Source organism: Rhagoletis zephyria, unplaced genomic scaffold, assembly GCF_001687245.7.
Source record: "Rhagoletis zephyria isolate East Lansing unplaced genomic scaffold, Rhagoletis_zephyria_1.1 Rzeph_scaffold_02425, whole genome shotgun sequence".
In the NCBI taxonomy this organism is placed as follows: Eukaryota; Metazoa; Arthropoda; class Insecta; order Diptera; family Tephritidae; genus Rhagoletis; species Rhagoletis zephyria.
Window position 1 is genome coordinate 28413 of NW_016159509.1, and position 27412 is coordinate 55824.

At 40.4% G+C, this 27412-nt stretch overlaps 1 long non-coding RNA gene across 1 annotated transcript; it reads right to left on the bottom strand.

The window, feature by feature from the left end:
• Positions 1–483: 483 nt before the first annotated feature.
• Positions 484–21077, bottom strand: LOC108366855 (uncharacterized). Its single transcript, XR_001848168.1, has 3 exons — positions 20891–21077; positions 7296–7299; positions 484–496 (listed from the first exon to the last, which is right to left on the bottom strand). It is a non-coding gene; the product is annotated as an uncharacterized LOC108366855 (long non-coding RNA).
• Positions 21078–27412: the final 6335 nt, after the last annotated feature.

A 27412-nucleotide genomic window follows, 5' to 3' on the forward strand; every position in this document is an offset into this window, starting at 1 on the left:
TGCATATTTGTGATGTATTAAGTGAAGCATTTGCACAAAATTGTTTATTTAATTGCGATATTTCTGTGTTGAAAATCCCGAACAACAATCTTGTGAATATTATATAATATTAGCGGAACCCCGTTGTGCTTCTCTACACCAAATATTGAAAAATTATGGAATTTTTCTATATGAATTTTTTTTTACTATATTGCAGCCATGTTTTTACTTGACTTAACTTATCCGAGAAAAAATAAACACAGCACATCATAGCAATAATTTTTCACTATGTTTTCGATTTTTCCTATATCTGCTGTTGTACCATATACGTGGTTCATGTGACAGACATAAAGTGTCATATATCATGAACCGCTTGACCGAATTCGGGCACACTTCACATAACCTATCTGCATGATAGTCCGAATATACCATTTAAATTTGGTAGAATTCGTGCTCTAATTTTTTTAGTTAAGATGGGAGTTACCACGCCCCCTTTTCCAATACCGCACAATTTTTGCTCCACGAGTATGGAATTATTTCATATGTCTCTATACCAATTTCCAGTAATCTACCATAAATATATCAAGAGATATACCAGATGAAAATTTTTGTTAGCCCTTAACCTTTTGATTCGTGCCCATTTTAATTTCATCTGGCCAGGCGGGTACCAGAGTAGTTGGCAACGCGCGCCTTGCCCGATCCGCCCACCACCGATTTAGTATTTTAATTGCTCAACAGCCGCCCAAGCGACAACATCCCATATCAAATTCGCCTAAACTCGTGCATCTCCATAGATGTATATCAATTGAACTCTACCGTGTAATCACAGGAAACTAATAAACCTGAATTTATATTTGAATTTGTACTAAACAAACCCCTCAATCTTTTTCTTTGTGCGCTCTGCACAGTCGGATTCAAACCCCAAAGGTAAACATGGTCCTTTTGAGGCGTTTAGAAACGAAGTGGCACCTCAAAAATCTCCAACAATAAAGAAACACAGCTCTGGGCGGCCTCTTGGCACGATTGAGAGAATACAAAGGTTGCGCCGATCTCGGACCGCTATTCCTCTCTTAACGAATTTGACAGAATCGTTGTTTGCATGACGTCACACTTGTGCAACTTGTTTACGTTTTCCTTGCAACATTTTTTCTTCTTCTTCCATTCTTGCTCACGTTTTGGCATTTCTCTCTCGCAATTGCACCAGTGTGACGTCACACAAAAGTTATTCTCAAAAATCCTCTCTGATCGGCGCAATCTTGTATTCTATCATTCTTGGCCTCTTGGGCATATTACAAAATTCACTCAAGTCAGTAGCGAGCGAGAAACCACAAAGCGCGGACGGAAGAAAGGTCAGTGAGCGAAAAAAAAAACAATCGGGGAAATCATAAAAAAAGGAGACATTTAATTTGCGAAAAAGAAACAATTAAACGCGAGTGAAAAAGTTAAATCAAACAAACAAACGACACANCTTGGGCATATTACAAAATTCACTCAAGTCAGTAGCGAGCGAGAAACCACAAAGCGCGGACGGAAGAAAGGTCAGTGAGCGAAAAAAAAAAACAATCGGGGAAATCATAAAAAAAGGAGACATTTAATTTGCGAAAAAGAAACAATTAAACGCGAGTGAAAAAGTTAAATCAAACAAACAAACGACACAAATAACAAAAATTAAAGACGAGCACCAATTTGTTAAAAACAATATTTTAAAAGTTGCGAGCAGCATACCTGCAGCAACAACATATTTATCTTGCGGTACCAAGGTAAAAGTTGGTAAATTAAAACAATCAAACGAAAACGACAAAGATTTAGAATCAAATAGTGCTCTTGTGGGAAAGAGAAAAAGTTTGACAATTGTGCAAATTAAAAATAAAAAATTTAAAAAGATACAATTGTTGCTCACAGTATACCTGCAACAGCAACAAAATTTTAATCATTGCGAGCAGTATACCTGCAACAGCAACAAATTTTTAAACGTTGCGAGCAGTATACCTGCAACTGCAACAAAATTTTAATCGTTGCGAGCAGTATACCTGCAACAGCAACAAATTTTTAAACGTTGCGAGCAGCAGACCTGCATCAACAACACATTTTTCAAGCGTTGCGACCGCCAGCAGTATACCTGCACTTAACGGAGAAGCGGTGCAAATGCCCTACTGGAGCATCAAAGGCGTAAGCGGTGCGACCCCAGCACTACCAATATTTTCACTATAAATCGGACTGAACCCCTACCCGAAGAGGCGGAACGGAAAAATTAATCAAACCGGCTAAGTAAAAGCACCCATGGCTGAGTAAGTCCATATATTTCATGTGTATATGTATATAAATATATTGCGGTAGCCCGGTAATTATACGAAAATAAAAGGAGACCTAGTTTTCCAACCCCCGTTACTTCGAAAAAATACAAGTTTTTTCAAACACCCCGTTAATCTCGAAAATTCCAGTTGCGCCTTGTTGAATTNACCAAAAAATTAAAAGGAGGCATAGATTTCCAACCCCCGTTACTTCGAAAAGAGACAAGTTTTTTCAAATACCCCATTAATCTCGAAAATTCCAGTTGCGCCTTGTTGAATTTAAAACTTATGCATATACATATATGTGTATATATGTTTATATGTACATATGTATGTATGCACATAGTAACAGCAAATTAGCTAGCATCATTAGGGCTATTCGCGATCCGGTGCAAATGGCCTAGCATCATTGCATTGCAAATTTGTATAGCAAATTATTTGCAATACACAAACAAAATACACGCATTTGCATTTGTCATGGCTTGGCAAATTTGCAATACCGAAAATCCATAGCATAAAAATGCTATGCATTGCATTCATAAAGAAAACTAAAGCTGATGCACAAAAATTGTTTTGCAAAAGCTTTACCATGACAGTTTAATAAAGGTCGCTCACAATCCGTAGCATATTTCTGCAATTGCATAAATTTGTCAGCTCTTATGCACCGAACCGCGAATAGCCCTATTGACTTTGCGAAAGTCGTACGGTAAAAGTCCTGTTATTTGCACCCAGCTCTGCCGAAATTACAGCAGATTCTCATATTCACGACATAAATTTGTACATAGTTACTTACATATAGATATTTTAATTTACATATGTATGTAGGCAAATATATCAGGCGGTAACCAAAACCAGCGAAAAATATTTGAGCGTAACTGTTTTTCATGTGTACATACATATGTACATGCATACAACTCCCACTCACTGTTTCTGAGGACGTTTTAACTCATTGTTCTGAAGCTAGCAAAATCGCAGCGTTAGCAAACATATTCACATACTTAATTGCCTATTTTCTCTATTCTCGCTCTATAGCAATGTCCCTGTAACTCGTACAGACTCTTAAGCGCAATATCAATTGCACTTAACAATCAAATAAAAATAAAAAGGGCGGAGTTTATTTGTACAGTGGGCCGCTGCTGACCATAACTTGCACTAGAGTACAGTGGTACGAAAATCAAGTAATTCAACCCAAAATTAACACCCACATCACCCAATAAATCAAATAAAAACGCAAAGAAGCGGATTAAGGCCAATATATATATTTATAAAAAAAAAACAATAATAATACTTTTACCATAATTACAATTACGTATAGTGAACCTATATACAAACATACTAGTACATAGCTACGACGGCTCAAAATAAAATAGCGAAAGAATAGTCGAGCGCGACTGTACCGCGTTGCAGCTGTATATAATCGTATACGCTAATCTCCCAATCATTGTTATATCCTAATTCGCATATTTAACTCACAACATGTACATTAATATATGTTTCTGACCCTTTAATCCAGCCGTCTTTTCATATTGAGTGTACCGGCAACTTGCTCACACTCTAATATACGCATACACTCAATATTAATTCCACTCAATTTTAAATAAAATAAACAAAAAGGCGGAGCTTATTGGCACAGTGGGCCGGAGCTGACAAAATATCGCACTTGAGTACAGTGGTACAAAACTGAACGATTTTTACAAAAAACCCAACCCCATAAAGAAAGCGAAATTAAAGCTAAGTATAGGCACCGTCTTAAACCATAGAATATCGACTCAGACCCACCCCTAAAATATTTTGGTTTAAATAATAAACTCTTACTCTACCCATTTAATAAAATTTCGCCCAACAAAATGCCGCAAGTTAAGGATACCCCAACTGAAAAAACGAAAAAAAATTACTGTCTCCAAAAATTTATTTTCGAAAGCAATAGGCTGAAGATTTTTTGTTCAAAATGGTCACCGTCCTTAGCCACTGACCAAACCGAAACCTTACTTGAGGTCGAAATCCAACAACTGGACAACAACTGGGACAGCCTTTTAAAAGCTTACGAAGCAATATTCATGGACGATGATCACCCAGAAGTCAGTGGCTCAGTAGAACAAAAATACTGCAAATGCTCGGAGAGCTACCAAACCTGCAAGTCCCAAATGTTGGAAGCATTGCAACTTTTTAGAGTTAATACGACCCCTCAAACTACCCAGCAAACATTCAATACGACTTTTACCCCAAACCCTTCTGCCTCCAACGAGGTTTATCTCAAGGTACCACCGTGCGACACAGAAGTATTCCACGGTGGCTACGAAAACTGGCCGGCGTTTAGAGACATGTTTACGGCAGTCTATATAAAACACCCCAAATTAACCCCCGCTCAAAAGTTGTACCATTTGCGATATAAGACAAAGGGACAAGCAGGACTTATTGTAAAACAATACCCTCCTACCGACGAAAACTTTGCGCTTGCATGGGAAGCTTTAAAATCACGTTACGAAAACCCAAGAATTCTAGTGGATAACCAACTCAAAACCCTACTAAATTTGCAGCTCGTTTACGGAGAAAGTGGCGAGCAATTACAAAAGCTACAAACAACAATTAATAATTGCCTCTCCACTCTTGCATCACAAAAAATTTCTACGAAGGACTGGGATCCCATTCTTGTGTACTTGTGTTCATCGAAACTACCAAGTGAGACACTTTCCCTGTGGGAGCAATCACTCAGCTCTCGGAAAGAGTTGCCACTATGGTCAGAGATGAACAAATTCCTCACTTGCAGGTACGAAGTGGTTGAACGGCTTGGTACGTATCGACCGACTAAACCCAAACCACAGTTTACCCCCTTCAACCCTAGAGCTGGCAGTCACAGCTCCACATTTATTAATAAAAATCGCACCCAAAACTTCCACGTAGATTCCGGGAAACCAGTTTCATGCAAGCTGTGCAACTCCAATCACGCAATGAAACTTTGCGTTAGATTCAAGAATCTCTCTGTACCTGATCGTCTCAAATTCGTACGTGAGCACAAGTATTGTGAAAACTGCCTCTCTTGTTCACACTTAAAAGGTCAATGTCAGAGCAAATTTACCTGTGTATACTGCCAACAACGTCATCACTCATTACTCCATTTTCAAGCAAACCAGCAAAACTCGAAAACTAACTCAAAACCCCAATCATCGACGACGCAGGCAACAACCACAGTGGAAATAGCGGACGACATGCCCTCCACGTCAACAGGAATCGTTCACACCCCACCAAACCACAAAAAAGCAGTCAACAAAGTTTCAACCAACTTGTCGTGCAGCAAAGGAACCACCCTATTACCCACAGCCATGGTACCAATTTACTTCGCGGGAGAATATCACCAGATCCGAGCAATGATAGACCAAGGCTCACAAAAAACCTTTGTCACGTCTCGGATCCAAAAAATATTAAATTTACCCACCAAAGAAACCCATTATGAAATATCGGGAATGGGAGGGCTAGTGGTCCAAAACTCGAAAAATGTTTGCGAGTTAACCCTTTGTTCTGCGGACTTAAAGCAAAAAATTCAAACCCAGGCAATTATTTTACCCCACCTGACCCATTTTCTACCCAGTCTCAAGGTGTCATACGTAAACCTTCCAGAATTAGCGACTTTAACTTTAGCAGACCCTAATGGTTTTACTCCATCTCGAATCTATATGGTCATTGGGAGCGACGTTATACCCCAAGTTCTCACACAAGGACTATATCATGTTGCAGACGGCACACTCCTGGCGCAGAACACGATATTCGGATGGATAATTAGCGGACCAATAGCTGAAAAGGTGACGTCATTCACGACCCAAGTCATGGAACCCTCGAACGATGCTCTCAATACGCTATTGATGAAATTCTGGGAGCAGGAGGAAGCATACCCTACCAAAACCCGTTCAAGGGAGGATGAATACTGCGAGAACCGGTATGTAGCGACCACAACCCGACAAGAAAATGGAAGATACGTTGTAAAACTACCTTTCAAGCAAGAATTTCCTACCACAACAGCACTTGGCCATTCTCGTCCGGTAGCACAACAGCAGTACTTAAGCGTAGAGAGTACGCTGCAACGAAAGCCAGAACTGCGCGACAAATATAACGAAATGCTAGAGGAGTACGTAACACTAGACCATATGACACCTTCCTCAGCCACTGAAATAATTAGAGAAGGAAAGTATTTCTCGTTTTATCTCCCCCATCATGCTGTCTTAAAACCCGACAGCAAGACCACAAAAGTTCGCGTTGTATTCAATGCCTCCAAAATGTCCCATTCTGGTCACTCTTTAAATGATGTGCTACACACAGGCCCCGAAGTTCAGAACGACTTAATGGTAGTGATATTAAATTGGCGACTCTATAAGTTTATTTTTAACGGTGACATTGAGAAAATGTACCGCCAAATACTCGTTGACGAAGAAGACCAAGATTTTCAACGAATTCTATTTCGAAGAACCCCGAGCTCGCCGATTCAAGACTTTAAACTCAAGAAAGTCACCTGTGGAGTTAACTGCGCCCCTTATTTAGCAATTAGGACTCTCCATCAGTTAGCAGAAGACTCAAAGAGCTCATTTCCTCTCGCCCATAATATTTTACTACGAGAAACCTACGTAGACGACATACTGTCGGGGGGCCACGATATACAGTCCACTTTTAAATCGATGTCACAAGTGATGGATGCTTTAAGGTCAGCAGGATTTCCTTTACGGAAAATTACAGCAAATCACCCCAGCTTACTTAAATCAGTCCCCGATTCTGCTCTGTTATACGTAGATTTCTTAAAGTTTCAAGACGCAAGTTCTACAAAAACCCTAGGAATACAATGGAACGCTCTGACTGACACCTTTTCCTACTCTTATGACCCCATTCCTGCTGAGAACGCAAAAACTAAGAGACAAATTCCGTCAGCGGTAGCGAAACTGTTCGACCCGGCAGGATGGCTATCGCCAATAATGGTCATGGCGAAAATCCTCCTCCAACAACTCTGGATGGAAGGGACCGGGTGGGATGAAGCGGTAAAACCAGGCTCTCCAACAAAATGGAACTCATTCCGAGAAAGCCTTCCAGCAATAGAAGACATAAAAATACCCAGGTGGGTGCAGTTCACGCCAAAGCAGTACATTGAATTGCATGGATTTTCGGACGCCTCCGAAAAGGCATTCTGTGCCTGCGTCTACATAAGAGTCCAACTCGGCGAAAACTCGTTCGCGTCCTCACTACTTGCCGCAAAAAGCAAGGTTGCACCCCTTCAGACCGTAAGTCTGCCCCGCTTGGAACTCTGCGGAGCGGTTTTACTCTCAAAACTGAGTAAGCAAATCCGATCCGAACTCAATCTGCCCTCTCATGAGTTAATCCTTTGGACAGATTCCGCGATCGTGCTGGCCTGAATGGAGAAGCCTCCACATACGTGGAAAACATATGTGGCTAACAGAACTTCCCAAATTGTGGAAAATGTAAATAATGCCCCTTGGCGCCACGTTCCCAGTCACGATAACCCTGCCAATTTAGGCACCCGGGGGTGCAAACCTCAAGATCTTGCCGCAAGCACTCTCTGGTGGAAAGGTCCAGCCTGGCTATGCAAGGCCCACACACACTGGCCGTCTAACACCAGAGCTTCAACTATTAACCCTCCAGAGGAGAGACGAATCGAAATTTTTCATACCCTAGACAGCACGAATATACTCGAAAGATTCTCTTCTTTCCCACGCGCACTCAGAGTCATTGCGTATATGTATCGTTTCATAAACCATACCAAAGGGCTACCCATCTCCAACGTGCTTATATTATCCCAGGAGGAACTCAATCAAGTGAAGTACAAGCTGATAGCTAAAACGCAACGAAATCATTACGGAGAAGCGATATCGTTACTTGAGTCCTCGAAGCCACTCAGCAAGAAGAGCCCTCTGCTCACCCTAAATCCGATGCTCGACAATGCAGGCCTAATGCGTGTAAATGGACGCCTTAAATATGCCGCACTAAGCTACAATGAGAGGCATCCTATAATAATACCCGATAACTCCATATTTTGCTCTCTTCTCCTAGATTTTCTACACACAACATTGCTTCATGCTGAGAAACAACTCATGATCCGGATGATACAACAGGAATACTTCATCCCACGCCTGAAGCAGAAGGTCAAAAATGCATTTTTCACTGCAAACCATGCACAATATACAAACAGCGGATGAAATCCCAAATAATGGCAGCATTACCCCCTGAAAGAACCACCTTCACTCTCCCGTTTCACACTACTGGCGTTGACTTCGCAGGCCCATTCCTTATCAAAACGTCACCGCTTCGAAAAGCGTCGTACACAAAGGCATATGTATGTGTTTTTGTGTGTTTTTCTACCAAGGCCATTCATTTAGAATTGTGCTCCGACTTGACTACGGAAGCGTTCAAAGCGGCTTTTACCCGATTCACTGGCCGTCGTGGCCTGCCCCACAAGATTTTATCGGACAACGGAAAGACGTTTGTGGGAGCACAGCGAGCCCTAAAAAAGGACTTCGCTCTTTTCTTAAAGGAAGCGGCCTCTGATTTCGCAGAAACATGTGCGTTGCATGGATTCTCCTGGCACTTCATCCCACCATATGCCCCTCATATGGGTGGCCTTTGGGAGGCGGCCGTTAAAAGTTTTAGAACGCATTTCACCAAAGTTGCCGGAAATCAAAAATTCTCTTTCTAAGAGTTCGCAACCCTATTAGTTCGAATTGAAGCGGTTCTAAACTCCAGACCTCTCTCTCCCATGAGACAGGACCCGCAAGATTTATTGGCACTTACTCCCGGGCATTTTATACGAGGAGCTACCATTGTCTCACCACCGGAACCGGATGCCAAAGAATTTTCACTCATAAATAAGTGGCAGAGACTTAAGGTTCTTCATCATCAGTTCAGCGTACGATGGAAGAACGAGTATCTACACGACTTACAACAAGAAGGAGATTTGGTTGTTGTTAAAGATGACTGGCTGCCTCCGACCGGGTGGCGACTGGGTCGCATCACACACTTGCATCCCGGCCCCAATGAAAACATTCGGGTTGTAGATATAAAAACCCAGCAGGGAATCATAACTCGAAACATACATAAATTGTGCGTGCTCCCCCCTGCCTAACGTTAGGATACTCACCAAACCCGACATAATACTCTAATTAAATTTATGCTACCTATCCTACCCAACTCCCATTGTTCTACCCGTAGAATATATAACCCATGCGTATATGTACTTCTACTCATTACAAAGCCTCACAATATACGCTGACATAGTACTAAAGTCTCTCCTCAATACGTATATTTACAGATCACGAAAGGACTCCCCCAAGTGCCGACTGTGTGGCCGACTCCACGCGCTGCGCTTGTGTACCGCATTCCGCGCTATGGACGCCCACGACCGCTATGAGTGTGCACGCTTGCACAAATATTGCGTGAATTGCTTGGCGACTTCACACTCCACCGGAGCCTGCGACTCGGACGAAAGCTGTCATCGATGTGGCTTAGGGCACCACACCCTACTTCATCGAGAGAAGCGGAGCACCACGCGCCAGAAGAAGGGAAGTGTTAGAGCCGAGCTGCACAGCCGTTCTGCTCAGCAAAGGGCTCGGAGGTTGCGGCGACTGATTGCCGAAGCCCGAGACATCATGGACAAACTGGAAAAGGAGCTGCTGCACTTGGCACCAAGGCAGGCGGGGCGCCATGTTGGAGACATGAGCCCTTAACCTTTTGATTCGTGCCCATTTTAATTTCATCTGGCCAGGCGGGTACCAGAGTAGTTGGCAACGCGCGCCTTGCCCGATCCGCCCACGACCGATTTAGTATTTTAATTGCTCAACAACCGCCCAAGCGACAACATCACCATATCAAATTCGCCTAAACTCGTGCATCTCCATAGATGTATATCAATTGAACTCTACCGTGTAATCACAGGGAACTAATAAACCAGAATTTATATTTGAATTTGTACTAAACAAATCCCTCAATCTTTTTCTTTGTGCGCTCTGCACAGTCGGATTCAAACCCCAAAGGTAAACAGTTAGTATAGGTGGTGCCACGCCCCCTTTTCCGAATTCGGGGAAACTTAACACAAACCATCTGCATAATAGGCCGACTATGCCGTATAAATTTGGTTGAGATCTTGCACTTATTTTTTATTTATAAGATGGGATTGGTAACGACAACTAAAGTAGTTATGAAAGGTCAAAGGTCAAATGTGGCGCTTTTTTCAAACCCATATATCTCGAAAACCATCGCACGGATTCTAAATGATGACATTAAATAGGAAATGTGAGTGGCTTTAATTACATATAAAAATATTATATATAACTTCTTACATTTTAGCAAAAATGCAATTTATGTAAAAAAATACAAACAATTTTAAACAAATAAATTTTTCTTTAAAAAGTGGCGTATTAATTACAGTTAAAAGTCTCATTAGTAAATAGTGCACAAATCAAGCTTTCGTTTGATATACAACATGTTGTGTTTAATCCTCGCAAGTCGGAGTATTTAAAAAAATAACTCTGGCCTGACCAATGCCAGCTACGCTATCCACAGTATTTTTGCGCAAAACATTTTTCTTAGTAAGGGTTATAATCCTTAGTAAGGGTTATAATCCCTTAGTGCGTCCGAAAGCCGCCAACGCAAAAGGTGTTCTGGCAAAAGGTGTTGCCCCCTCTTCTTCTCGCTCATCTGCGCCCATGCCCCGACGGAAGAGAAGGATGAGGCATCCAAGGATCTCTTCTATGAGCGCTTGGAGCGCACGTACGAGCGCTGCCCCCGTCATGATATCAAAATCGTGCTTGGCGACTTCAATGCCAGGGTGGGCAAGGAAGGGATCTTTGGAACCACCGTCGGAAAATTCAGCCTCCACGACGAAACGTCCGACAACGGATTGAGGCTGATCGACTTCGCCGGGGCCCGAAACATGGTAGTATGCAGTACTAGGTTCAAGCATAAAAAGATCCATCAAGCTACCTGGCTGTCTCCGGATCGAAAAACGAGAAACCAAATCGATCATCTTGTGATAGACGGAAGGCACGCTTCCAGTGTTTTAGACGTACGCACACTCCGAGGCCCAAACATCGACTCGGACCACTATCTTGTTGCAGCCAAGATACGCACCCGCCTCTGTGCAGCAAAAAATGTGCGCCCAAATATGCAAGGAAAGCTTAACGTCGAAAAGCTGCAATCACAACAGACAGCCAGCGCTTTCGCTACTCGACTCTCACACCTGCTCTCAGAGAGCACTCTTCAACAAACCGACATATGCGAGCAGTGGAACCACATTTCCCGCTCATTAAGTACCGCCGCCGAAGAAGTAGTCGGATTTCAGCGAGCCCGAAAGAACAACTGGTACGATGAGGAGTGTCAGGAAGCTGCAGAGAAAAAAGATGCCGCCTACAGGGCCACGCTGCGATCGGGCGCAACGCGCGCTATGTGGGACCGCTATAGGGATCTGAAGAGGGAAGCGAGACGTATTTGCCGCAACAAGAAGAGAGAGGCCGAAATACGTGAGTGCGAAGAGCTTGAAATGCTGGCCGACAGGAGGAATGCCCGAAAATTTTACCAGAGAGTTAGGCGACTTACGGAAGGTTTAAAGACCGGGGCGCACTCCTGTAAGAACAATAATGGCGACCTAGTAACTGATGTCCAGAGCGTACTTAAATTATGGAGGGAACACTTTTCCGCCCTACTAAATGGTAGCAGCACGGAAAGTTGTGGAGAAGAAGAACCCGAGCCCGCAGTCGATGATGACGGAGTCGACGTTCCACCGCCTGACTATGACGAGGTACGTATAGCAATAACGCGGCTGAAAAACAACAAAGCCGCTGGAGCTGACAGCCTGCCAGCTGAGCTATTCAAGTACGGCGGCGAGGAGTTGATAAGGTGCATGCATCAACTCTTGTGCAGAATATGGTCAGATGAACGCATGCCCGACGACTGGAATTTAAGTGTGCTCTGCCCAATCCACAAGAAAGGTGACCCCGCCATTCGCGCCAACTACCGCGGGATCAGCCTTCTAAGCATAGGTTACAAGGTCTTATCGAGCGTATTGTGTGAAAGACTGAAGCCCACCGTCAATGAACTGATTGGGCCTTATCAGTGTGGCTTTAGACCTGGCAAATCCACCATAGACCAGGTATTCACAATACGCCAAATCTTGGAAAAGACCCGCGAGAAAAGGATCGACACTCACCACCTATTTGTCGACTTTAAAGCCGCTTTTGACAGCACTAAAAGGAGTTGCCTATACGCCGCTATGTCTGAATTTGGCATCCCCTCAAAACTCATACGGCTGTGTAAAATGACGTTGAGCAATACCACCAGCTCCGTCGGAATTGGAAAAGACCTCTCCGAGCCGTTCGCCACAAAACGGGGTTTCAGACAGGGCGACTCCCTTTCATGTGACTTCTTTAATCTGATGTTGGAGAAGATAATAAGAGCTGCAGAACTGAACCGCTCAGGAACAATTTACTACAAGAGCGTGCAATTGCTGGCTTATGCCGATGACATCGACATCATCGGTAACAAAAACCGCGAAGTCTGTTCTGCCTTTTCCAAGTTGGATAGGGAAGCAAAGCGCATGGGTCTGGTGGTAAACGAGGACAAGACGAAGTATCTCCTGTCATCAAACAAACAGTCAGCACATTCGCGCCTTGGCACCCACGTCACTGTTGACAGTTACAATTTCGAGAAAGTAGAGAATTTCGTTTACTTGGGAACCAGCATTAACACCGATAATAATGTCAGCATTGAAATCCAACGTAGAATCACTCTTGCCAACAAGTGCTACTTTGGACTGAGTAGGCAATTCAGGAGTAAAGTCCTCTCTCGACGTACGAAAACCACGCTCTATAAGTCACTCATCATGCCCGTGCTGGTATATGGCGCAGAAGCATGGACAATGACAACATCCGATGAGGCGGCTCTTGGGGTGTTTGAGAGAAAGATTTTGCGGAAGATTTACGGTCCTTTACGCGTTGGCGACGGCGAGTACCGCAGACGATGGAACGATGAGCTGTATGAGCTTTACAACGATATGGACATAGTGCAGCGAATTAAAATACAGCGGCTCCGCTGGCTTGGTCATGTCGTTCGAATGGACACCGACGCTCCAGCTCTGAAAGTATTCAACTCGGAACCCGCTGGTGGTAGCAGAGGAAGAGGGAGGCCCCACTGCGATGGAAAGATCAGGTGGAGAAGGGCTTGGCTTCACTTGGCGTTTCCAATTGGCGTCAGTTGGCACAGAGGAGAAACGACTGGCGTGCTTTGCTGAACTCGGCCAAAATCGCTTAGGCGCTTACAGCGCCAAAAAAGAAGAAGAAGATGGGAGGTGCCACGCCCTGTTTTCCAATACCGCCCATATTTCTCCATGAGTATGGAATTATTTGATATACCTCTATACCAATTTCCAGTACTCTGCCACCAATATTTCAAGAGATATACAACATAAAAGTTTTAGTTAGCATGAGAGGTGCCACACCCCCTTTTACGAATTAGGGCAAACTTCACATAAGCTATCTGCATGATAGCCTGAATATGCCGTATAAATTTGGTTGAATTCGGTGAAGCTGTTCTCAAGTTATAAGCTCACACCAAAAACATGTACTTATTTGTATACATAAGATACATACATATGCCACGCCCCTTTTCCAAATTTGGGAAAACTACACATAAAATATCTGCATGATGGCCCGAATATGCCGCATAAATNGAAAATATCTGCAGGATGGCCCGAATATGCTATATAAATGTGGTTAAATTCGGTGAAGCCGTTCTCAAGTTATAAGCTAACTCACAAATTTGTTATACATAAAATGGAGGCTCCACGCCCCCTTTTCCGAATTCAAGCAAACTTCACATAAACCATCTGCATGATAGCCCGAATTTGCCGCATAAATTTGGTTGAATTCGGTGAAGCCGTTCTCAACCACACCAAAAACGTGTGCTTCTCTACGCCAAATATTGAAAAATTTATGAAAAATCCTGGAATTTTTCTATATGATTTTGTTTTACTATATTGCAGCCATGTTTATACTTGACTTACTTTATCCGAAGAAAAAATAAACACAGCACATCATAGCAACAATTTTTCACTAGGGGTATTCTCTGAGTCTTGCAAAGCCCTTGAACGGTGCACGGATTGCACGGTTAAAACCGGTTTTCGTATGGGACAGCTTTGCAAACCGTGCAATCCGTGCACCGTTCAAGGGCTTTGCAAGACTCAGAGAATACCCCTACTATGTTTTCGATTTTTCATGTATCTGCTGTTGTACCATATACGTGGTCATGTGAAAGACATAAACTGTCATATATCATGAACCGCTGCACCGAATTCGGGCGCACTTCACATAACCCATCTGCATGATAGTCCGAATATACCGTTTAAATTTGGTAGAATTCGTGCAACAATTAAGGCCTAAATTGGTGAAAAGGTTCTTAATTGCCAATAAGGTGCCTGTTTGAACATAGTCTAAGCCCTTCGAAATTTTCTGCTGGGATATGCGTTACAGCTTCGCAAATTTTACCCCTACCGAAACCAGGGGTGTATACACATCAAAAAGTGCAGAAAAAATAGCGGAAAATAACCAAATGCTTCAGCAGTTAGTTCAGTTATAACCCTGAAAATACATGATGACGAAGTAACACAAAACAACACGAAACCAACTAAACGTAAAAACTGATTTTAAGTACAAGCTGTATTTCTGCAAAACCTACAAAGAACTGCAAGAAAGTTATGATGTTTACGAATGTGTTGCTGAAAGCAGAACCGGTGAAAAAGCTGAGAAGCAGAAACAATCATTTACGAAAAGTTGGCAAATACAGGCAAATAACAAAAGAAAGCAGAACTGCTATAATTTTGGTTCGGTAGACCATTTACGCAAAGATTGCAAAGTGAGTACAAAATGTTTTCGTTGCAATCAGAGTGGCCATATGTCAAGAGCTTGTCCAAATTCAGCGAAATAAACAACCTGGAGGTAAATTGCTTGGTTGACACGGCCGCTGACGTCTCGATCCTAAGACGACATAATTGCAGCAAAATGAACATAAGCGGTCTACAGGGCACCGCCTCTAACCTACGAGGTTTGGGTAATAAACTTATTGTTTCCGTAGGGTGTTTTGTAGCAGACGTTGAAGTTGATGGTGCGCAGACGGTACAAAAACTTGTTGTGGTGGTCGACAGAGACGCATTATTTGTTTACGCCTTTATTAGCAAATTTAATTTCATATCGACGTTGGGCGGATATAAGTTTTTGCCTCTGCTGGGGGAAGAAACTTTCGACAATACAAATCAGCGCATATAATTTAGTAGAAACATATAATGATTTTGATGTACCCCTACAGTACAAGCAATATGTGCGCTTATTGATAGAGAGCTACCAACCGGCCGAAGTTACTGCCGAGTGCCCAGTTAAATTAAAGATAATACCCGACGGAAACATAGTACCTTTTCGACATTCGTCAAGTCGCGTTCCTGTGACCGAAACCGAAACATTACGCAGACATTGTACGGCAGCCCACCTCAAATTTCGCCAACCGTATCGTTGTGGCGAAGAAAAAAGACGGCACCTATCGGATATGCATTGATTTTCGCAAATTAAATACAATGGTACTGAAAGACTGTTTAACGGTACCAGTTATGGATGACGTGCTCGAAAAGCTAGAGAAAGCGAAGTATGTCACTGTAATGGATTTTGGAAAACGGCTTTTTCCACGTACCAATTGAGGAAAGTAGCCGCAAATGTATTTATTTATCTCAGTCTTGGAATACAGATTATTCTTAGACTACTCAGCTAACACTAATTAAGTGCTACTAAAACTTACAAATTAAGATAAATTTGAGTTCAATCGCGCTCCGTTCGGGTTTTGAAACTCACCCGCCGTTATCATACTTTTCATAAACCATGTGTTTCAAGGTCTCATGACCAAGGATATACTAGATTTGTACATGGATGATATTATCATTCATGAAGTGACGGCGGACGAATGTCTTGCGAAGATGGACAATGGCCTGAAAATAAAATGAAAGAAATGCCACTTTCCGCAGACGAAGATTCCCTTCTTGGGCCACACGATTGGAAATGGTAAAATATGGCCTGCAAGGAGAAAACAAGTGCCGTCAGCAAATTTCCAGTTCGTTGAAATGCTAAAGCCGTGCTTTCTTGGGACTGACAGGTTTTTTTCGCAAGTTTGTGAAGGACTACGCCCGTGCTTCCCGACCGCTGACAAAGCTGCTTCGCAAAGATACAGATTTGCAAATGGGTGTAGCGGAGCTGAATGCATGATGTCTTAGTTCGAGAACCTGTGCTGAAAACATACGACAGATAAGCTAGTACTGAATTGCACACAGATGCGTCAAAAGACGGATTTAGTGCAGCGCTACTCCAGTGGGAAGAGTGCTCCATCTCGTTTTCTTCTGCAGCAAAAAGTCAACTGAAACGGAGGCGCGTCAGCACAGCTATATCCTAGAAGCAAAAGCAGTTTTCTTGGCAGTGAAAAAATTCCGTCACTATCTGCTAGGAATTTCATTCAAGCTAGTAACAGACTGTGCTGCTTTTAAGCAGACGATGAGCAAAAGGGATGTCCCACGTGAGGTGGTACAATGGGTTATTTATTTGCAAGATTTTAGATTTGAAATCGAACATCGTGCGGGTGTGCAACTTAAACATGTTGACTGTCTTAGCCGTTCTTCTTCTCTATTTTGGCGCTGTAACCGCCTAAGCGATTTTGGCCGAGTTCAGCAAAGCACGCCAGTCGTGTCTCTTCTGTGCCAACTGACGCCAACTGAAGCCAAGTCCTTCTCCACCTGATCTTTCCATCGCAGTGGGGGCCTCCCTCTTCCTCTGCTACCACCAGCGGGTTCGGAGTTGAATGCTTTCAGAGCTGGAGTGTCGGTGTCCATTCGAACGACATGGCCAAGAAAGCGGAGCCGCTGTATTTTAATTCGCTGCACTATGTCCATGTCGCTGTAAAGCTCATACAGCTCATCATTCCATCGTCTGCAGTACTCGCCGTCGCCAAAGCGTAAAGGCCCGTAAATCTTCCGCAAAACCTTTCTCTCGAACACTCCAAGAGCCGCTCATCGGATGTTGTCATTGTCCATGCTTCTGCGCCATATACCAGCACGGGCATGATGAGTGACTTATAGAGCGTGGTTTTCGTACGTCGAGAGAGGACTTTACTCCTGAATTGCCAACTCAGTCAGTTGTTGGCAAGAGTGATTCTGCGTTGCATTTCAATGCTGACTGGTTCCCAAGTAATCGAAATCCTCTACTTTCTCGAAATTCTAACTGTCAACAGCGATTTGGGTGCCAAGGCGCGAATGTGCTGACTGTTTGTTTGATGACAGGATATACTTCCTCTTGTCCTCGTTTACCACCCAACCCATTCGCTTTGCTTCCTTATCCAATTTGAAAATGTCAGAACAGACTTCGCGGTTTTTGTTACCGATGATGTCGATGTCATCGACATAAGCCAGCAATTGCACGCTCTTATAGTAAATTGTTCCTGAGCGGTTCAGTTCTGCAGCTCTTATTATCTTCTCAAACATAAGATTAAAGAAGGCACATGAAAGGGAGTCGCCCTATCTTAAACCCCGTTTTGTGGCGAACGGCTCGGAGAGGTCTTTTCCAATTCTGACGGAGCTGGTGGTATTGCTCAACGTCATTTTACACAGCCGTATGAGTTTTGAGGGGATGCCAAATTCAGACATAGCGGCGTATAGGCAACTCCTTTTAGTGCTGTCAAAAGCGGCTTTAAAGTCGACAAATAGGTGGTGAGTGTCGATCCTTTTCTCGCGGGTCTTTTCCAAGATTTGGCGTATTGTGAATACCTGGTCTATGGTGGATTTGCCAGGTCTAAAGCCACACTGATAAGGCCCAATCAGTTCATTGACGGTGGGCTTCAGTCTTTCACACAATACGCTCGATAAGACCTTGTAACCTATGCTTAGAACGCTGATCCCGCGGTAGTTGACGCGAATGGCGGGGTCACCTTTCTTGTAGATTTTGCAGAGCACACTTAAATTCCAGTCGTCGGGCATGCGTTCATCTGACCATGCACAAGAGTTGATGCATGCACCTTATCAACTCCTCGCCGCCGTACTTGAATAGCTCAGCTTGCATGCTGTCAGCTCCAGCAGCTTTGTCATCAGGCGGTGGAACGTCGACTCCGTCATCATCGACTGCGGGCTCGAGTTCTTCTTCTCCACAACTTTCCATGCTGCTACCACTTAGTAGGGCGGAGAAGCGTTCCCTCCATAATTTAAGTATGCCCTGGACATCGGTTACTTGGTCGCCATTGTTTTTCTTACAGGAGTACGCCCAGGTATTGAGACCTTCCGTAAGCCGCCTAACTCTCTGGTAAAATTTTCGGGGATTCTTCCTGTCGGCCAGCATTTTAAGCTCTTCGCACTGACGTATTTCGCCCTCTCTCTTCTTATTGCGGCAGCAGTTACGAGGTGCTCAAGAAGTTACAAGATTGGTTTGCCATTTTGGGCATCCATATCAAATAATCAGTGATGGCGGTTGAAGAGTATGCAAAAACCATTGGTGTTAAACATGTGTGGAGCACAGCTGAAGTGCCTCAAGGAAACGGCCAAATAGAACCCGTCAATCGCTCAGTGCTGGCGATCATAGCAAAACTGTCTTCCGAGGAGTCATCGGAATGGTTCGAAGTCCTACCGAAAGTGCAAGCAACGATTAACGCTTATGTTCATTCATCGACAAAAAGGTCTCCGTTTGAGGTAATATTCGGGGTATGGATGAAAACCGGGTGTGATAGCCTTATATAGAAATGTTTGAACAAGACATATACGAGAATTTCGATGTCGAAAGGCAGCGATTGCCGAAAGAGGCAAAAGGCGAGATTCAACGGCCACAGGCGGCCTATAAACAGCAATTTGATACAAAACGGAAGGCCGAGTATGATTATCAAGTTGGAGACTTGGTCGCCATTCGTCGCACGCAATTCGTTGCTGGAAAACAACTGGCAAGCGAATACTTGGGCCCATACGAGATTACGAAAGTAAAACGGATTTCAAGATATGATGTTCGAAGAGCCGCAAACGTAGAGGGAGCTGTCAACACATCAACTAGCTGTGACAACATGAAACTTTGGAAGTATGTTGTTGACAATAATGAGGAGTGGTCATCTGAGGCAGCAGAGAACGTATATTTATAGAGAAGGTCCAAGAACGAATCAGCGTGGAAACTGTCAAATACCAACAATACTGGCGAAGCGCATTTTAAGAGCGGCAAGCCAGAGACAATCGAATTTTAACAGAGCCCAGCCAGAAGCAAAATAAATTTAACAGAAATTGTCTCATCAAAGCAAATGCATATTTTTCTTGTTAGACATGCAATGCTGATGGCTTTTTACGTTTTTACAACGCTCTTATTGTTCTTTAAATTGGTTAATTATTTAAAATAAATGCATGCATAGGTCGAAATATGTAATATGTACATATTGTGTACATGCATATTTATGCGAGAGATACAATTTCGTGAATCTAAAATGTGAAAAATGTGCAATTGGCAAATTCGTAGGCGATTTGCCGTCCGCATTTGAGTTGAAAAAATCGACTTTTACTTTTTTACCCATTCATATGGTAGATGCTACGCTATTTTCAATGCAACAAACCTTAGTTTTTCCTCAAATTCACTTTAAATATGGACACATTGACCAAAACACGCAAATGCGCACTGTTTGGTGATTTGATGTCGGCATTAAAAGCGAAGAAAATCGGTTTTTATATTTTTAACGATTCTAATGGTAGTTAATAGGTACGCTATTTTCAATGCAACAAACTGCAGTTTTCTAGCTGCGTTAGTTTTCTCACAAATCCACTTCAAAGATGGATACATTGACAAAAAACGTACAAATGCATTGTTTGCACTGCACGTGTTATTTCAAAGTTGTTTTTGTCGAAAAGTTATTTATATTGAGAAAAACTGTGCATTATCATTTTTCACTGCTATNCATTACATCAGAGTAGCACAAAACTACTCCCAACATACTCCAATGACATTATCGTTATATTTTTCGTTTGTACACGCTTTTGTTCTTCACTTCGCAGATGCTTTTTTTGAAATTAATAAAAACCAGAAACAAAAATTAAAAATTACTTGTTGCCTCTGACGACATTCGAACCCGAACATGCTGGGAGATAAGAACTAACAGCTAGCATCTCTACACGTTCAGCTACAGCCAGACATGCAAATGTACTTTCAAATGCTTAACTTCAATCACATGTCGTTAAAACACGAGCAGTGATCGGGTTACAATAAGCTGGTGCAGAGACACGAGTTGGTCCGCTACAGCATGACAGAGGAGCACTTTTGTAAGTACTCCAATATACCACAAATAGACTACATGGTCCAACGATTTTTGCAGGGAAATAATGGGACATATTCATAGTTAAAATAAAGTCGACACTAAAGTTAGTTGCAGCCTTTTCACATCACTTTGAGTGGATTTGGCATCTGTGAAAAAAAGATGCAACTAACTTTCTTCTTATTTATTTCCATTAATTGATAACGTTTTTACATGCATACCTATATATGTATGTACATATGTATGTGCATATTGCTGCCAAAATGCTACGCACATACATACAAATGTACATATGTACAACTCACGGCAGCATACATACATATGCACATAATTACACGCATACTCAAATACAATAATAACTATTTCTTTCACAAACGCATGCGCGCATTTCTCAAGGCCAAGTAAATTCATTCATAAAAATAATCGCAGCACATCTCCCCGCAAATTCATCACCAACAAGCGCAACTTTTTCAATCCGACACAAAAATTCTAAAATCTTAAAATGAAGAAATCTCGGCCAGCCAAGTGAAAAGTGGCAACTATTTCTCTATATCCAGTAAAATAAGTTATCTCGAATTTTGGAAATTATTGGTAATATTTGGCAAAACACTCTATTTCTATGTTCCATATCAATATTTCAATCATTAACTAGTTTTTGATATGTAATTTTAATAAACATTAAATAAAAGAGTACGTTTTCAGCTGGAAAATACATTGATTTTTTTTAAATAAAATCAAAACTTCTAAAATCACAAAAATATGTGGTTTTATCGGAAGTTCACAGATATAACGTGGCAACTTAGCTCGTTTTCGTATTTTTCGGTCCGAAATTGTAAAATTTTTGTCCGTGACGCGCCACAATTTTTGTACAGGCGGGTCAATGTGCCTTGAACAAAATTTATATATATACAAAAAAATTATTTTATTTATTTTTTAATATTAAAATTTTCTATACTTCAAAGCGTTTATAAAAATATATTTACATATATGCACGGACGATTTTTAATATTTTTCAACCGTAAGCAAATCTTTAGTACCATAAAAGATTCAAACACATCAAGTACAAGCAATGCAATGTCCAAGCTAGTGCCACTCCACCGTGTGTACAAAATGCCAATTCCAGTTAGTGTTTAACCCATTTTAGCGGACATAGTTTTTTTAGTTTCAGCTGGTTCCAACTGTTAATGAAGCACAATTTTTATGGTTAATCTTGATGAAAGTTACACGTATCGTCGAGAACATGGTTACATGCAGAATTTTAAATTAATTAATATTATTCTCCACACAAAATTTACAAGTATTGCCCTATTAAATGCAAAGTTATGCGAAACGCAAAATATTTCGTAAACGTAGGGTTAATGGTTTCGCGCACGTGCAAATCTGGAGGCGATTCGCAGAAATTGAATAATTTGTGTGGATGGAAGCGGNAGTACGTTTTCAGCTGGAAAATACATTGATTTTTTTTAAATAAAATCAAAACTTCTAAAATCACAAAAATATGTGGTTTTATCGGAAGTTCACAGATNTAATTAGATATGTAAATGACAATGTGGGGGACAAATTACATGAGTAGCGAAGCTGCCACCCGTCCAATGGCAACTTCTTGCACTAGAAAAGATATGAAAACTGCATTATTTCCATAAATATTGAAAATATTGAAAAATTTCTCAAATAGTTTCGGCTTATATTAGCGAGATTTTTACTAATTGCTGGGAAAATCCGACGTTTTCTGATTTTTAGTATTTTTAAACAAAGTTTCCAAGTCGTAAACAATTAAAAACTGAATTATTTCCATAAATATCGAAAATATGAAAAAATTCATACAGACTTTCGACTTAGTTTTGTGAGATCTCAAAAAAAAAGGAAAATAAAACTTTTCAGTTTTTTTTTAATCCAATACCAATACAGTGTTTTACTTGAAAATAACACAAAAATTGGAAAATGTTATATAATATTTTTGATTTATTTTAACGTTGTGTGCACAAATCATCGAGAAGAAACTATTTTTTCCCCTTAAAAACTCTATTTACAAAAAAAATCGAATACCAATAAAGTCTTATAATTGAAAATCTAACAAAATATTACAAAAATCGAAAAATGCTATACAGTATATTTTGCTTCGCTGCCTTTATGCTTAAGTGCACATTTAAGATACCTACCCGNTGATTTATTTTAACGTTGTGTGCACAAATCATCGAGAAGAAACTATTTTTTCCCCTTAAAAACTCTATTTACAAAAAAAATCGAATACCAATAAAGTCTTATAATTGAAAATCTAACAAAATATTACAAAAATCGAAAAATGCTATACAGTATATTTTGCTTCGCTGCCTTTATGCTTAAGTGCACATTTAAGATACCTACCCGAAAATGCGCATCTGAGACATTATTTTTTAAATTTATAAGGAAACTGCTCTGATAGATGCATTCAACATACATGCACATTGGCGATACCTGCCTTAAAAATTATGCAACTAGTATCAATTATCAAAGAAAGTATTACGTTTACCTGCACTGGCCCTACAATTACCTTATTTTACAAGCTTTTATTTATTTTGCTCATATCGCAGAACAAAGAAAATGGCTTCAATTTATGTAGTTATAAAAATAATAAGAAACCATTCGAATAAAATTTCGCTTGCATTATTTTCTACGTGATAAGTGCTTTTCCATTATTTGGTTTCATAGGGATTCGGATAACTTCCTCATTGAAGTAGTAAAGAAAATTCGCTTAAGTGCCTTTTTCGGTTAGGTGCACAAGTTTTTCGTGCAAAGAAGGATGTGCAGCTAAGCAAAATATACTGTATAACCTTTTCGATTTATTTTCACAGTATTTGTCGGCCGCTGTGGTGTAGTGGTAAGCAGTGCGCGCTTCCACTCCACAATGCCTGGGTTCAAACCCTCGTCAAAGCAACATCGCAAAAATATAGAAAAAAGGTTTTTTTCTTAACAGCGGTCGTCCCTCGGCAGGCAATGGCAAACCTCCGAGTGTATTTCTGCCATGAAAAACAGCTTCTCATAAAAATACAATCGCCGTTCGGAGTCGGCGTAAAACTGTAGGTCCCTCCGCTTTGTGTGACAACATCAAGGCGCACGCCACAAATCGGAGGAGAAGCTCGGCCAAACACTAACATATGTGTAAGCGCCAATCTATTATTATTATTATTATTATTATTTGTGGAAATCACCGGGGAAAAGGATCTTTTTATCAAAAAATATTTTCACAAAAAAACACAAACACATGGGACTTTTCTATTTGCAATTATTAATAAAATATCACAAAAATCGGGAATGTTATATACTATTTTCGATTTAATTTCATGTTACTTGTACATATCATTGAAAAAAAATTTACTTTTTTTTACTTGGGTTTTCTATTTGAAAATTTTCCCAAAATATCACAAAAATCATCAATATTCATATCAACTATTAATAAAATATCACAAAAATCGGGAATGTTATATACTATTTTCGATTTAATTTCATGTAACTTGTACAAATCAATGAAAAAAAATTTATTTTTTTTTATTGGGTTTTCTATTTGAAAATTTTCCCAAAATATCACAAAAATCATCANTTTCGATTTATTTTCACAGTATTTGTCGGCCGCTGTGGTGTAGTGGTAAGCAGTGCGCGCTTCCACTCCACAATGCCTGGGTTCAAACCCTGGTCAAAGCAACATCGCAAAAATATAGAAAAAANTACAATCGCCGTTCGGAGTCGGCGTAAAACTGTAGGTCCCTCCGCTTTGTGTGACAACATCAAGGCGCACGCCACAAATCGGAGGAGAAGCTCGGCCAAACACTAACATATGTGTAAGCGCCAATCTATTATTATTATTATTATTATTATTTGTGGAAATCACCGGGGAAAAGGATCTTTTTATCAAAAAATATTTTCACAAAAAAACACAAACACATGGGACTTTTCTATTTGCAATTATTAATAAAATATCACAAAAATCGGGAATGTTATATACTATTTTCGATTTAATTTCATGTTACTTGTACATATCATTGAAAAAAAATTTACTTTTTTTTACTTGGGTTTTCTATTTGAAAATTTTCCCAAAATATCACAAAAATCATCAATATTCATATCAACTATTAATAAAATATCACAAAAATCGGGAATGTTATATACTATTTTCGATTTAATTTCATGTAACTTGTACAAATCAATGAAAAAAAATTTATTTTTTTTTATTGGGTTTTCTATTTGAAAATTTTCCCAAAATATCACAAAAATCATCAATATTCATATTTAATTAACATTCCAAATGCTCTCGTGAGATTTAGCTCTGTTAACATTCTTCTTTTCTGCTTTGTGTTTTGCTTTCGCTGTTAATTATTCCAAATATTTGTCGCTCTTAAAATGTGCTTCGCCAGTTTTGTTGGCTCGAAAAATGTGGCATTCACAGTTCTTGGACCTTCTCTATAAATATACGTTCTCTGGAGGCAGATGACTAAATCAGAATGGCCGAGTGTAACATGGGATCTCCAAAAGTGTTCAGTTATGTAATGTAAGTGCAGCGATAACAGAGGAGCAGAGAACCAGCAGTCAATCAGCTGCGTCCTTATAACGGGTGATTTTTTAAGAGCTTGATACCTTTTTTTTTAAAAAAAACGCATAAAATTTGCAAAATCTCATCGGTTCTTTATTTGAAACGTTAGATTGGTCCATGACATTTACTTTTTGAAGATAATTTCATTTAAATGTTGACCGCGGCTGCGTCTTAGGTGGTCCATTCGGAAAGTCCAATTTTGGGCAACTTTTTCGAGCATTTCGGCCGGAATAGCCCGAATTTCTTCGGAAATGTTGTCTTCCAAAGCTGGAATAGTTGCTGGCTTATTTCTGTAGACTTTAGACTTGACGTAGCCCCACAAAAAATAGTCTAAAGGCGTCAAATCGCATGATCTTGGTGGCCAACTTACCGGTCCATTTCTTGAGATGAATTGTTCTCCGAAGTTTTCCCTCAAAATGGCCATAGAATCGCGAGCTGTGTGGCATGTAGCGCCATNGCAGCAGAGTACTAGCAGTCAGTCAGCAGAGTCGCCGTATAACTAGGTAGCAGAAGGGAGTCAGCAGTGGGTTGTTTCGGAGAATCGAAGGCCGTCACTCTGCAGGGCGGTTGTTAAAAAAGTCGTCGTGAAGTCCAGTTGTCGGTTGTCTTCATACGTACCACTTACTATTAATTTAAATTTAAACTTCTATGTATGTCACTCGAACCCAATTACTGTATTTGACCTAACTAAAATACACGATTTTAATATTAACTACACTAAAAAGTGTTTTTTGCCTGGCAAAAAAGTTTATAAAATAAGATAAATTGGGATAGCAAAATAACGTTTGATTTTTTGATAAAGTTGGAAGTTTCTGCGGGTTAAATTTATACTTGTAAATATTTTCCACCAAGGTAATAAAAACTATTTAACTAAATTTACATAAAACTTCAAGCTTTTTCCATGGTTGGCGTTTTTGTCTTTCAGTATCCTCTCATATGAGAATTTCAGAATTTAAAATTACTTGTGACAATATTTATGTACATATGCACATCGTCGTTGAAAGTACAAAACCGCGTATCAACAAAATGCAAAACCGCGTATCAAGATACTGCAAAACCTCGTATGTGAGATTAAATACTTAATGGTTCTCTGTTTTATAAAGCAAAAGCATTTCTGGTAGTATATTTCAGGACGAATGGATAAGGATTGAACCAAGAGTTTGTGTGAGCAAATCCAATTTTTGGCAACAAATGTCAGTTACGCGGTTTTGCAAAATGACGATACGTGGTTTTGTACTTTAAACGACGATATGTATGCCCTCACTTCTGACTGATTCATATTATTTTCTATTTCAGGATACAACAGCTTATCTAGATCGAGGATATTCGATTTGCTCGATTCAAGAAGTTATCTATATTCTCAGTTTCCAAGTGGCCGTGTTAGTAATTCGGAAACGGGGAAAAAATATGGAACACAATCACAATCGACATGTAAAATAACCAGAACCAACTTCGAAAGCCAATATTGCAGTCGTAGTAATCTTACCTTTGGTGAAAATAGCTCAATGAATTCAAAAACACATTTTGATATTGAGATTTTCAAAAAGTCCTCGGCCAGAAATACCAGCATAGACAACAATCCCGATCTTTACCAAAGGGTTATTAAACAGACGACATATACTCGAAAATTCAATATTTTGCGATTTTTTTTTCCTTCCTTGATTTTCGTTGTTATAACTATAACTTCGTTGACGTTTTTTGTATTAGAATCCAGGTTAGAATTATTTGACTGCGTTCGAAATGTTCCGGAAATGATTGTTTTAAAGGATGAATATTATACACCTTTGAAAACTTGTATCAAAGCAATAATTGAATAAGTCAAACAATTTTGTTAAATTTTACCTTTAAGAAGATACATACATGTACGCGATGAACAGAAGGATGTTGAAACATACAAATATGTCGCGCGCATAAGATTAAGTTTGTAACTACATTTACAGATACCCAGACTTGGAAATTAAAAAAATAATAATAATAATAAAGTTTTGTTTTATTTTATAAATAATAATAAAGTTTTGTTTTATTTCCTCATAATAAAGTTGTATATACAGGGTGTCCCAGAAGTAACGTGCCAAACTTTAGGGCAAGGTAGGTGGGGGGGGTGAGCTCACTGATAAACAAAAAATTTTCAGGTAAAAGTGTCACCGTTTTTGAAATATTTACATTTTTTCGAATTTAAAAAAAATCGTGCCTTTTCATGTGTTTTCTTTAACTGCAACTACAAACCGGGCAATACTTAGTAAATTTT